Source organism: Salmo salar, chromosome 16 (genome assembly GCF_965601325.2).
Source record: "Salmo salar chromosome 16, fSalSal1, whole genome shotgun sequence".
Classification (NCBI taxonomy): domain Eukaryota; kingdom Metazoa; phylum Chordata; class Actinopteri; order Salmoniformes; family Salmonidae; genus Salmo; species Salmo salar.
In genome coordinates, this window is record NC_138306.1 from 14,778,534 (window position 1) to 14,793,081 (window position 14,548).

The following is a 14,548-nucleotide window of genomic DNA, read 5'->3' on the forward strand; positions in this document are numbered from 1 at the left end:
TATGAAGGCTATAGCGACCTATAGGTAGCTAAATTGTGTTTTTTTTCCCCCTGTCTTCTCTATCTCTGGCTGTGGAGCAAATGATGAATCAAATAACAACATTTTATTACAGGTGTAGACTTTACGTGAAATACTTCTTTACGAGCCCTCTCCCGACAATGCAGAGTTAAAAAGTAAGAAAAGATTAGCAAAAAAAAGGAAATGGTAGCATAATAATGTAACAATAACGAGGCTTTATGCAAGGACTACCAGTACCGAGTCGATGTGCAGGGGTACGAGGTAGTTGAGGTAATACAGTATGTACATGTAGGTAGGGGTAACAGTGACTAGGTAATCAGGATAGATAATAAACAGAGTAGCAGCAGCGTATGTGAAGAGTGTGAAAGTATGTGTGTGGTGTCAATATGCGTGTGTATGTGAGCGTATGTAGTGTGTGTGTGTGTAGTATGTGTTAGTGTGTGGGTAGAGTCCAGTGAGTGAGAATAGATCCGACGTAAGGATGTCAGTGCAAAGAAATGATAAATAAATGAGGTCAATGCAAATAGTCTGGGTAGCCATTTGATTAAGTGTTCTGCAGTCTTATGGCTTGGAGGTAGAAGCTGTTCAGGAGACTTGGCGGCCTGGTACCGCTTGCCGTGCGGTAGCAGAGGGAACAAAATACTTACATTATTAGTGGGTCTTATGTTTGTGGAAGGCTTATATTTAGCCTAGGTATAATTTTACAAGCCCTGAATTCATTAGATTATTGCCTGACTGTTTGACATGCAATGTATTGACTTTTAACAGCAAAGCTTATTTATAGAACTTAAATATATATATATTTTATATATATATTGTGAATTGCCCATAATTTTGAAAAAATCCAGATATAATTTTTGACCATATGGCCCAGCCCTACGAGTGTATGGCAGAGAGGGTCAAAAGTACGCCCTCAAAGAATAATAATTCTAATACTAACTTTGAATGTTGCAGCGGGACTTCGTTTTAGGTCAGTAAGGCTCATAGATCTATCACCACCAAGTGTACACTGCTTACATGAAATCCGACTTTATTTGTCACATGCGCCGAATACAACAAGTGTAGACCTTACCGTGAAATGCTTACTTACAGTACATCAGCATGGTAATACACTGAGCTGGAAGTGTGTGTTTACGATCATCTGGCTTATGCACTAATATGTTCACATAGCTTTTTAATCAAAGGGGGAAACTATGATGCGGTTGCAGATGCATGTTAACTGGACGTAGAAAGAACACTACAACAGATGATGCTGACTTTCCGGTGCGGCCCATTCTGTAACTACAGCATGTAGTTGCCCACATGGCCATTGCCTACTGCACAACATACCAACCTCCTGTAAACAAATGAGGAAACCTGCTGGACCCTGCAGGGTGACGTCGGCTCCCCCTCCCCTCCCCCAATACGTAGCTGGGCCAGGTGTTTCAGTCACTTTACTAAGTCACAGCTCTGACCACACTTCCGCTGAGGTAGGATAGGGGTCAGACCCCCTGAGGGGGGTGTGGGGATGCAGAGTCGTCCGCGGTGTAAGGGCCAGGGGTACCCCTCTAGTCCTAGAAATCCCCCTCAGCAGCACCCACTGCAGACGAACAACTATGGCCTTTGTTGGCTGCCCAGTGCATCTCACACACAGTTAATATAGACTTTTCCCACTGCCTCTGCCAAGAGTCTAAAGTCATTTAATGAAGTGGCGCTGAGTTTGGAAGGAGCCAGTGTGCTCGCGCTGACAGAATGGAAAATGTCTGTGCTATGCAGTAAGAAGCAGGAGGAGTGTGACCTGATACCCAGTCACCTCCACACTGCCGAGCACAAGAAACACATTCATCCCAAAGAGCCTCTGCTCCCCAGCCGCCTACAGCACACGGCCTGTACTGGAAGGAGCTGCAGCGATATGCACAGGCACACTCGCGCACACATGTAGGCGTGTACACACACGTATACCTGAGGCTAGGTGGTTATCCCGTACTGTACTGTGGAATGCTCTCAGGGACACAGTGACTGGCACAGTAAGCCCTCCATCAGAGCTGAAGATTGGCTCTGTAGCTGCTGAAGCATCACGCTCCAAACCTGGGCCCACAACCTGAACACTGAAGAATATAACTGAACAGCTCCACTTTTAAATGGTGGTGAAGTTTCAAAGAATGCCTCAAGTTTAGATTTTTTTTGGAGGGCTTTGTTGACAGTTGTCAACAAGTTGTCAAGTTATGTTTCTTTTCAGTCATGGTACTTATAGGCAAATATTGTACATGGCTTCCGTGATTCGTTCTTCTTATCACTCTCTTTGTTTAGGTTGTTTATCTGTGCACAGCTTTACCTTTCATGTCCATTTTCATGGCTGTCTATTTATCCATTTCTCCTTTTGAACTGACTATCTGTGTGTATGTATTTAGTTTGTCCTTTTCAAGCCTCTATCCATTCATCTGTCCGTGTGCAGATTGCAGTCTGTCTTGCTGTCCTATTGTGCAGCTGTCAGTTATTTCAAACATTCAAGTGTCATTTGCCTCCAATTTCATCCCTTTCTTTTCCTCCTCTTTCTATTGGTGCGCCGGCGTACAGTGCTCTTCTTCATCTCATTGAGGGTGCATCAGCAGGCGGATTCATTATTCTCTTCTCCAAAAGCACGTTTTTTTTCTTCCATGGCAAGCCGTAAGCTCCTTTTTAAATCCACGCACAATGCGTTTTTGTCCACCGTCCTCCTTTTCAGTGGAGAGTGCGGGAGCCGGGTGTCCCTCTCTCTCCTCTCTCTGTGTGAGGAGAGGCGGCCCCTGGAGCACAGTGGCTCTGTGGGGCCGTTTGTCTGGGCCTAATGAAGCATGCCCATGATAATAGAATGAAACGTAATAATTCATGGCGTCCTCAGCAAGAAGCACGTGGCCAGCGGTTCGCCTAGCGCCCAGCAGCTCCAGATAGCCTCCTGCAGCCCAGCCTCCACAACAATGCACCGTCCCGGCCCACTCACCCAGCTCCGCTCCAAAACACATTTTGTTGTTGTCCCGTCCTTCCCCATTCTCCCCCTTCGGGGCTATTCAGAGTGAATTCACCGTGGCTATTTGCCAATGCTCTCTGTATCATCTGAAAGGGATACAAGGCAAACAGCACTTACCGATTGTCTGCTTGGCATTCCTTCATACTCCCTTTAGAATACCTTTCAGCCTCTTCAAGGGGAATAGTTTCAGCTAGAGATGTGACCTACCAAATGTCGATGTCTTTTCTGACTGATACATTTGTGATAATTCCTTCTGTACATTCCATGCCTGTTTTCTCCTGATGATTAAATGATTGGTCATGCCTGACAAATAAATCAGACTAAGTCAGGGGGGAGTGGGGAGTGACCAGTAGCACTGCAGCCCATCCATGCCCTTCACTTTGACTGAGATCCTGAGCAAACACAAGCACAGAGCATGAATTAGTGCTACTGTACGTGTCCACTCCAGCCTGGGAGTCTGATACATTAGCTTTATTAAAGGAGTCACAGAGAGCATATGAAATGCCCTCTCTCTGCCCAACTGGCTCCCTGAGAGGGAGAGAAGTATGCTGGGTTGGTTGGTGATAGAAATGCGTTCCCACTATGAGTGGGGTATGCTCCTAATTTTAATGCCTGGTTCTTTGAAGAGCTCTGGTCTGAATTTGGTTATTGTATGACACATGATGTGGTGTGGATGCTGGTAGTTTAGGATGGGAGGCAGCGTGGATGGGGTGAGCGAAAAGAGCCTTGATTGATCCCGTAGACCTCAGAGCTTCCGTGTAAGGGTCAGTGCGTGTCATGTGGTGTGTGCGTGTACGAGACGCTGTGGTCGGCGTGGGACAATGCGTAATGGAAAAGACAAACTCCATCACTCATCATCCTCCCCAGAGTCTTTCTACCTCTCAGATGTCTGCTTTGATGGTGGCTGCATGGCGCCCCGCACGATTAGACAAAATCATTATGCTCATGAATACGTGCGTGTTCCGGAAGGGGTCACCGTGGAGACCAGGGGTCTGTTGGGCGAGCCCCGGTGTCTGGTCGTCTGTCTGGGGTGATGGATGGTGCAGAGAGACGGACGTGTCCTGCAGGGGAACACACATGTGTCTGACTGGGGCAAACCCGGAAAAGGTGATGGATCCATTCAGAGGGAGGACCCTATAGGGCCTCGCATGTCATTGATGTGAAAAAAAGCTGATTGTCAACGGCCCGAGAGATTGAGAGATTAATTATTTTTATGAGCAACAGGTTTTCCCTGGTCCACGTTCATTCCCGCAGTCACATTCTGCTCTTCTCTCAGGTGGCCTCGGACTGGGACTGGGACTCCATTTTGGGTCACAGACCTAATGGCTCGTCAGGAGAGATGCTAGCTAGCGCCCTTACAAGATGAGCGCTCCCGATTGGCTGACACACACGGCGTACTTCTGATGTGAGCTGGCTTCCTCTCCGATGTCTGGTTTTTCCAGACAAGGCAATAAACAACTTCTCTGATAGAAAACAGCCTATGTGGCATCGATGTTAGTCAGAAACATTTATTCTAGTGTCAAAATTGACTACAAAGTGTAAATAGGATAATTTCGGTCATAAAGTCAGTCTCGTCCAAAACAGAGTTTTGTAAATGAGTTCGTCATGACTTACTTGCCCACTAACACGGGATACACAGCTGCGGTGATTGCGCTTTATCCAATCCTACCGCAGAACACACACTGAGCCTCATAGCCTAGCAGCGCAGCGGATCGGACTTTGTTTACACCTCTCACTTTTTTTTTAACTTGAGAAATACTGTGCTAAACACCTTAGCTAGATGTGAAATTGCACAACTAAAACCTCCTCGGCAAAAACGTCAAAATTAATTACAGATTTCTTGAGTTATCTTAGATTAATTCTGCCTATTTTGAGGAAGTGATGCTGGCTTTGTTACCGTGGTGTCTCATGGGGGACAAACGTCAGTAACTGCCACATCGAACCACACCCCAAAGACTGAAATCTTGTTTTTCTTAATGAGCAGCAGAGAAATACATGCGGAATTGGTGCCTTCAGTCACTCTTTTTAAGCGTTAACAGCGGTGGGTGACTCTGGAAAGAATAGAGAGCTGTGTGTGTATGAGACTTTAGTGTGTGTGTGAAACTCTGTCTCCTCTCAGAGGCTGTCCTGTCTGTCTGATACACACTTTATAAGGGGCTTGGGAGAGGGAGGAGGGAGGTAGAAAAAAATCTAAGTGTGCTTAGAGTGTGCCAGTTCACCAGTTTGGTGGTCTTCTTCTGAAGGTCGTTAATTAGTGCAGAATGCAGACTACAGTTCTACTGCCAGCTCTGATGAAAAGAGAGAAGGGAGAGGGAGCGAGACGGAGAAAGAGGGAGAGAGAGGGGGAAAACTGAATGGCTGCCAAGAGTGAGGAATTTGTGATAGGTTCAGAGTGGTTCCAAATGTCGGAGCGGAGCGTGGAGTCTCCCAGCGCTTAATGCCTCCCAACCCGTGTGTTTGCAGCAGGCCCTGCTAGCCACACAGAGCAAAGCAGGCACAACACAGCTCAGCACAGCGGCTCTGTTTACATCAAGAGATGGGAGACAGGGAGGCCCACACAGACTCTTGCATTGACCACACATCAATCTCTGTCTGTTGGTCTCGGAGCCGTGGGTTCACACTGAAAGCATCAGGCTAAAATTTGTTTAGGGCTTCTGTTTCCTTCCACATGGAAATGCATGTTTATGAATCTTATTATATTTTCCCTCTTTCAAATTTCTGAGAAAAACACGAGATAACCGTATCGCAATACTTATGAGGACAAAATGTATTGCGATTCTCACAATTCTATATGTATTGCGATTCGATGCTGTGATTTTCCAAACATCAATTGTTCACCATATGTCTGCAGCAGAGAGACAAGAGAGTTTTGATCAGTCGAGTATTTTTTAAATGTAACCTTTATTTAACTCGGCAAGTCAGTTAAGAACAAATTCTTACTTACCATGACAGCCTACCGGAGAACAGCGGGTTAACTGCCTTGTTCAGGGGCAGAACGACAGATTTTTTTTTACCTTGTCAGCTCGGGGATTCGATCCAGCAACCTTTCGGTTACTGGCAGAACACTCTAACCACTAGGCTACCTGCCGCCCCATGTAAATAAAAGTGCTGAAAACAAATTGGCTCCCTATTTAAAAAGAAGATGGCGAACACGCTATGAAGGAAAAATACTGTAGTTTTGGTGCAAGTACAGCCAACTAGCGCAAAAATAATATTGCGATATTATCAAAACGATATGATACATTGCCAGAAATAATATCCCGATATGTAACTGTATCGATTTGTTCCCCCATCACTACCACACACTGTCACCATGTTAAATCCACTACCCCTACCTCCCCAGTCCCCCATACCTCATGAAATAATGCAGGCCATGTGAGGTCCACTAAAGTCCTCTGGCTGAGAAACATCAGAAGTAAGCAGCAGCATGTTTTAAACCTGAAGGAATTATGAACTGGCTGGAGCAAGGAGAGCCTGACCTTATTTAGTCTGCAGGTGCTTTGTGTGTGATACAGCTCCCACAGCGTATCATATACAGATAGACCACTTCAAACTGAATAGGCCTTCTGTTTTGGTCCCTTTTGAACATGGCACCTTTTTAAATACTTCAACAGCTATTACATGAGGATAGTGCTGCTGGCTGTGTTTGGAATACTCCAGGGCTTGCAGCTGTTCTCTTAATTTTTGTAATCCCTGAGATATGAATAACTTCTGGCAGGCAGACCGAGGTGTCTGCTTATACTTAAAGGCCATATAAGCGTTTATCAATGACCTTCACACAAAACCTGCCTGGCGACCTCTCTGTGGGACAACAGCACAAAATGAAAAAAATCTGAATCCAAAGAGGGCCCATTTCTCTTTGCCAGACCTTTATAAAAGCAACAACACCACCTTGCAGGGCCCCACCCAACCACACTCAGCCTGGCCCAGCGGCTAGAATGGAAAAGGCATTATGTCAGTTGCACTCTCTCCGATCAGCCACATGGGGTGCTTTGTCTGCGGAGAATAAGAAGAAGCTACTGTAGGAGAACGGCTCAGGCTGCCTGATGCATTCATGCATCATGTTGTTTGTTTATTGTTCATCATTCCTTTCTCTTTCTCTCTCAGCTGTCACATCTTTTAGACTTGTTCATCATTCTTCGTCTTGTCAAATGTATACATTTTTGTCCAATGGGAGCTTTGGCTATCCTACTGAAACAAATGCACGCTCCCGTATAGACTGTACAAAAGCTCTCCATCCCTGGCCTCTTTCCTCGGCAGGGTTTTGTGTAAAAGACGGCTGACAGACCGTGCTGGAGGCGCTGCAAGGGTGCGGGGGGGGGGGGGGGGGGGGGTCTTGTGAGGGCAGCAGCAGGTCCCCTGCCATGCACTTTGGCTAGTGCTGGTTTCCCTGCGTGTGGCTGGAGGGTGGAGGGGCAGGCGGGGATGGAGGGGCGGCGATGGAGGGGCGTCCAAGGGTCATCGAGACGGGGCGGCCGGGCAGTGGGCCTCCTTGTGTCCTCATCACTACCTCCAGCCGCGGACAGCATCTGCGCCCTGCTTTGCATGCTAAACACACCCCGCAGAGAGGGTGTCTATAGTACGCTATGGGCCGAAGAAAAGCATTCCTTAGGCTGTTCTGGGCTGGGAGGTGGAACCCTTCAAGAGCCTCTCTCTCTCTCTGTCTCTCTGTCTCTCTCTGTCTCTCTCTGTCTCTGTCTGTGATGAATGCACCATTGCAGACAAGACAGGCTGTAGTAATGGCTTCCATCACGCATATGGAGAACACATTTTGTTTCTATATTTGTTATATGACGTTCCTACAAGCAAACTCCTCAGGTGAAGCAGCCCAGGAACTTGTCACAGTTGTCTTTAGCTGGTGTTCCATTGTGTAGAGAGGAAAAACGCAGAGTAAGCACACAGGCCTAATGTTATGGTATTGTTTTTCCATGATTTTCTCTTTTGTCGCTTTTCCTTCCATTATGGTAGCTGTTAGGTCACCACTGCTCAATAACAATGTGGCAAACACTAAGCAGATGTCATGTCATGTGAGTCATCTGACCAAGAATGGCTAGCGTGTGCCACAGGTTACAGTCAGGCTGGCAGACACCCACCGGCCAAAGGAAACACACACATGGGCAGGACTACACTTGCAAGTACACGTACACACTCATGCGCACCTCTACTAGAAGGATTATATACAAAATAAAGAAAACACTTGAATAAATTAGGGATAGAAAGTACACTATATACAGTTGAAGTCGGAAGTTTACATATACCTTAGCCAAATACATTTAAACTCAGTTTTTCACAATTCCTGACATTTAATCCTAGTAAGAAATCCCTGTCTTAGGTCAGTTAGGATCACCACTTTATTTTAAGAATGTGAAATGTTAGAATAATAGTAGAGAGAATGATTTATTTCAACTTTTATTTCTTTCATCACATTCTCAGTGGGTCAGAAGTTTACATACACTCAATTAGAATTTGGTAGCATTGCCTTTAAATTGTTTAACTTGGGTCAAATGTTTCGGGTAGCCTTCCACAAGCGCCCACAATAAGTTGGGTGAATTTTGGCCCATTCCTCCTGACAGAGCTGGTGTAACTGAGTCAGGTTTGTCGGCCTCCTTGCACGCACATGCTTTTTCAGTTCTGCCCACAAATGTTCTATAGGATTGAGGTCAGGGCTTTGTGTTGGCCACTACCTTGACTTTGATGTCCTTAAGCCATTTTGCCACAACTTTGGAAGTATGCTTGGGGTCATTGTCCATTTGGAAGGCCCATTTGCAACCAATCTTTAACTTCCTGACTGATGTCTTGAGATGTTGCTTCAATATATCCACATCATTTTACTCCCTCATGATGCCATCTATTTTGTGAAGTACACTAGTCCCTCCTGCAGCAAAGCACCCCCACAACATGATGCTGCCACCCCCGTCCTTCACGGTTGGGATGGTGTTCTTCGGGCTTGCAAGCCTCCCCCTTTTTCCTTCAAACATAACGATGGTCATTATAGCCAAACAGTTCTATTTTTGTTTCATCAGACCAGAGGACATTTCTCCAAAAAGTACGATCTTTGTCCCCATGTGCAGTTACAAATCGTAGTCTCACTTTTTTATGGGGGTTTTGGAGCAGTGGCTTCTTCCTTGCTTAGCGGCATTTCAGGTTATGATATAGGACTCGTTTTACTGTGGATATATATACTTTTGTACCTGTTTCCTCCATCATCTTCACAAGGTCCTTTGCTGATGTTCTGGGATTGATTTGCACTTTTTGCACCAAAGTACGTTCATCTCTAGGAGACAAAACGCTTCTCCTTCCTGAGCGGTATGACAGCTGTGTGTTCCCATGGTGTTTATACTTGCGCACTATTACTTGTACAGATGAACGTGGTACCTTCGGGTGTTTGGAAATTGCTCCCAAGGATGAACCAGACTTGTGGAGGTCTACAGTTTTTTTACTGAGGTCGTGGCTGATTTCTTTTGATTTTCTTATGATGTCAAGCAAAGAGGCACTGAGTTTGAAGGTAGGCCTTGAAATACATCCACAGGTACACCTCCAATTGACTGAAATTATGTCAATTAGCCTATCAGAAGCTTCTAAAGCCATGACATAGTTTTCTGAAATTTCCAAGCTGTTTAAAGGCACAGTCAACTTAGTGTATGTAAACTTCTGACCCACGGAATTGTGATACAGTGAATTATAAGTGAAATAATCTGTCTGTAGACAATTGTTGGAAAAATTACTTGTGTCATGCAAAAAGTAGATGTCCTAACCGACTTACCAAAACTATAGTTTGTTCACAAGAGATTTGTGGAGTGGTTGAAAAACGAGTTTTAATGACTCCAACCTAAGTGTATGTAAACTTCCGACTTCAGCTGTATACAAACGTATGTGGACACCCCTTTATTTCAGCCACACCCGTTGCTGACCAGTGTATAAAATTGAGCACACAGCCATGCAATCTCCAGAGACAAACATTGGCAGTAGAATGGCCTTACTGAAGAACTCAGTGACTTTCAACGTGGCCCCGTCATAGGATTGCCACCTTTCCAACAAGTCAGTTCATCAAATTTCTGTCCTGCTACAGCCGCCTCGGTCAACTGTAAGTGTTGTTATTGTGAAGTGGAAGCGTCTAGGAGCAACAACGGCCTGGCCGCAAGGTGGTAGGCCACATAAGCTCACAGAATGGGAACCCCAAGTGCTGAAGCGCGTAGCGCATGAAAAAACAAGAACTGATCGTTGGGAGCTTCATGAAATTGGGTTTCAATGGACGAGCAGCCACACACAAGCCTAAAATCACCATGTGCAATGCCATGCGTCGGCTGGAGTGGTGTAAAGCTCGCTGCCATTGGACCCTGGAGCAGTGGAAACGCATTCTCTGGAGTGATGAATCACGCTTCACCTTCTGGCAGTCCCACAGACGAATCTGGGTTTAGCGGATGCCAGGAGAACGCTACCTGCCTGAATTCGTAGTGCCAACTGTAAGGTTTGGTGGAGGAATAATGGTCTGGGGCTGTTTTTCATGGTTTGGGCTATGCCCCTTAGTTCCAGTGAAGAGAAATCTTAACACTACAGCATACAATGACATTCTAGACAATTCTGTGCTTCTAACTTTATGGCAACAGTTTGGAGAAGGCCCTTTCCTGTTTCAGCATGACAATGCCCCCGTGCACAAAGCGAGGTCCATACAGAAATGGTTTGTCGAGATCGATGTGGAAGAACTTGACTGGCCTGCACAGAGTTGACTTACCTAGCTATCTTAAGATGAATGCACTTATAAGTATGTCGTCTGGGCCCAGTTTCCCGATAGTGATGGAACTCAGGCTTAGGAGTGTTTTAACGATACATCTTTCCTACAATGGCCGAAGATGTAAACATGCGTTTCCCAAAACACCACATAGCAAGAATGGTTGCTAAGTGCGTCGTTGGTGTGCGTCGTTGTAATTATTTCAACATACTGATGACGGATCAGCTCCTAGAGAGATATTACCAGTGACAGATGCAAATATTGAGGCGGCTTATCCTTTGACACATCATTGTGCACATGTTAGGCAACACTTCATGAAATTAATTGAGACCAGTTATAGACAGTAGCTTTCATGTAACAAAATGGAACTCAATAGATTGAACATGAAATGTATTTCTTTATGATTGAAATATGCATACAAAATCCTCGTTTGGTAAGTTCCTCATATTGTACATTGCTTTCCGGTACTCTTGTTTTGTATCGGCGTTAGCGCACTATACATGATCCCAATTCTAGCTCCAAGATGGCGCCAATTTGAAAAAACAAATTTGCTGATTTATTGGCACGTTGAACCATGTTGTGCGCCGTAGTTTAAAAACTGTCGGTAGTGCTAAAAACAATGACTTCTCATCTGAATTCCTCCAGCTTTTTCCATCAACAAAACACCAAATGATTTAATTTCCCATGAATGTCATCAAATCCCTCCAATAGAGTTCCAGACACTTATAGAATCTATGCCAAGGCGCATTGAAGCTGTTCTGGTGGCTCGTGGTGGCCCAATGCCCTATTAAGACACTTTATGTTGGTGTTTATATTATTATTATTATTTTTTTTTATCTCGCCATCACGGTTGACAACTCCCTTGTGTCCTCCTCCCAGAGTGCTAAGAACCTTGGCGTGATCCTGGACAACACCCTGTCGTTCTCCACTAACATCAAGGCGGTGACCCGATCCTGTAGGTTCATGCTCTACAACATTCGCAGAGTACGACCCTGACTCACACAGGAAGCGGCGCAGGTCCTAATCCAGGCACTTGTCATCTCCCGTCTGGATTACTGCAACTCGCTGTTGGCTGGGCTCCCTGCCTGTGCCATTAAACCCCTACAACTCATCCAGAACGCCGCAGCCCGTCTGGTGTTCAACCTTCCCAAGTTCTCTCACGTCACCCCGCTCCTCCGCTCTCTCCACTGGCTTCCAGTTGAAGCTCGCATCCGCTACAAGACCATGGTGATTGCCTACGGAGCTGTGAAGGGAACGGCACCTCCATACCTTCAGGCTCTGATCAGGCCCTACACCCAAACAAGGGTACTGCGTTCATCCACCTCTGGCCTGCTGGCCCCCCTACCTCTGAGGAAGCACAGTTCCCGCTCAGCCCAGTCAAAACTGTTCGCTGCTCTGGCACCCCAATGGTGGAACAAGCTCCCTCACGACGCCAGGACAGCAGAGTCAATCACCACCCTCCGGAGACACCTGAAACCCCACCTCTTTAAGGAATACCTAGGATAGGATAAAGTAATCCTTCTAACCCCCCCCCCCCCCCCCCCCCCCCTTAAAAGATTTAGATGCACTATTGTAAAGTGGTTGTTCCACTGGATATCATAAGGTGAATGCACCAATTTGTAAGTCGCTCTGGATAAGAGCGTCTGCTAAATGACTTAAATGTAATGTAAAAATGTAATTTTGGTAGTTACTTGTAGTTCATTTGTATCTATACATAGAATGTCCATGCATTCAGCTTGTCCTTTGATGAGTAATTGTCTGCTGAGAAGACATAAGTCCAAAAGATTCAGTCATTTTTGGATCATTAGAGAGAATACCAATGAGCCTTTTAAAGGGTAATGTTTAACAGACCTTGTGTTTAGGCTTGGATTGTCATGTTATTCCTGTTTTCTCTGGAGTGGATTTTGGGGTTGCCACATTTCTCTGTAATGCGTTATGCCAGTCACTAGACAAAGGTAGGCCTAGATATGACTCTTGGATTAAACTGTCTATTGAAAGCAGTTTGCCATCGTTCGGCGGAATCCTCTGAGACCTTATTCTTCGGTTCAGAATAGTTGATCTGTAAGCATCGGCAGATGAGAGCAGGGAGGAAGTCATTGTGGTTGTCCACCAGATGAAAGCCTCTTACCTCAATCCACATGAAGACATGGTTCTTTCCTCCATCCATGGAGATGTTGAGACTCTGAAGTCCTGAATGGCACATTTCGTTCCTATAACCTCCAGTAAGATCACGGAAGAATGAGTCTTCCTTCACTTTCTCATTCCCCTTTCATGCCCATAGATCTCTTCAAGCCGGAAACCTCAACTGTGTGGAGTCTTTACTTTTCAACCTGACTTTCCAACTAGAAACCTAATGAAAAGTGACAGTGGCTATTACAGAGAGGACTTCCATTAGCAACCACCACGCTACTCCTGTGATTTTTTTTTTCTTCTCTTTTTCCCGCAGAACTAAATGGTGGAAGGTTGCTCTCTTTGTAACTTTGTGTGTAATAATAAACATTGAAAATGAGTCCTTTTGCCTCACCTAATGTTAACGTTATGCTTATCAGGAGGTACATTACTTATTGCTTGAGTTTTAAAGGGACCGTCTCGAGCGTATCCGCAGGAGAGATGATTGAGGTATTTCCATACCATTATGTCAATCACGACAACAGTCGACCCCCACAAAATGAATGTCTTTTCATTCCCCTAATAAAAATTGCCTTTGCGACTTGCTGGTTGACTTTGAATACATACAAGGATAGACATATTTACATTGTGAGAAAAATACTAGCAGTCTAACTACAAATACACATTGTGTTAACAAAGAATGACAGAAAAGGGGTGATCTACAGTACGCCTATGTGTGATCTAAATGTGGAATTTGACCTTTTTTAGTGTCTTTTTTTATCATACATGATGTATGACATAGGTACGTGTATTTATGATGTATTGTAGCTATATTAGAACTGTAGCCTATAATCCGATTGGATTAGAATGAGCACATTTACAGTGCACATGAAATGTAACCACCAGGGATATCCCATATGGAAGCTCTTTAGAATGTAGCTTTCATGTAAGAGTACAGATCTGACTCTGACGCATCCTCCAAACCTCTTCATATTGCACAGTTTGGAATTCCAGGACAGACGGTGTCGCATGTTGACGAATGTTCACACGGTACTGTTGTACAGCATGCATTCGGAGGGTGTTGAAGTGCTCTGGAGGTGTTCGTGCCCAGGGGGGCTTCATGTGAATGTGTTCCTACCTGCAGGTGGCTCCTTACAGGGGATCTCCTCCACACCGGCCCCTGTCCTCTCCTCCTCTCCCAGATCCACAACATCAGGGTGCAGAAGAGAAGGCAGGGTGAAAAGCTATTCTAAACATTTGGACTGGTTGGCGGTAAACAGATAGATGTGTGTATTGAGTGGCCGCCAGGCAGCTGCTGAAGCACGTCAGGAGCAGATAGCTGCTCAAGCAGAGGAGGAACTCAAGGAATCGTCCTCTGCCTATTATCCAGCACATACTTCACATGCTTCCAACGATGTGGAAGCCCAAAACCCAAATTCTTGCCCCTGCATCCCCACTGCAGGGCCTTCTGACGATCTGGCACGGGCTCTGCAGGTCATTGAGTTCAGCCATCTGAATAGTGTGACCATAGTCACCCTTTACCCCAGGCGGAAAATGTGAAGGATATGTTAACATTACGGACTGCTCCACTTTCCTCTTCAACAGACCTATGCTGTTCCCTTGCTTGCAGCCGTGCCGTATGTCATGTTTAACCACGGCTTTGACAAGCAGATGCCTAGTATAAGAGAAGAGGGCCATGCAGCCTT

At 45.5% G+C, this 14,548-nt stretch overlaps 1 non-coding gene across 1 annotated transcript in view; it reads left to right on the plus strand.

Annotated features, from left to right (window-relative positions):
• Positions 1 to 14,548, plus strand: part of LOC123727792 (uncharacterized) — a 148,803-nt gene that overhangs the window by 25,741 nt on the left and 108,514 nt on the right. The window lies entirely within an intron of this gene.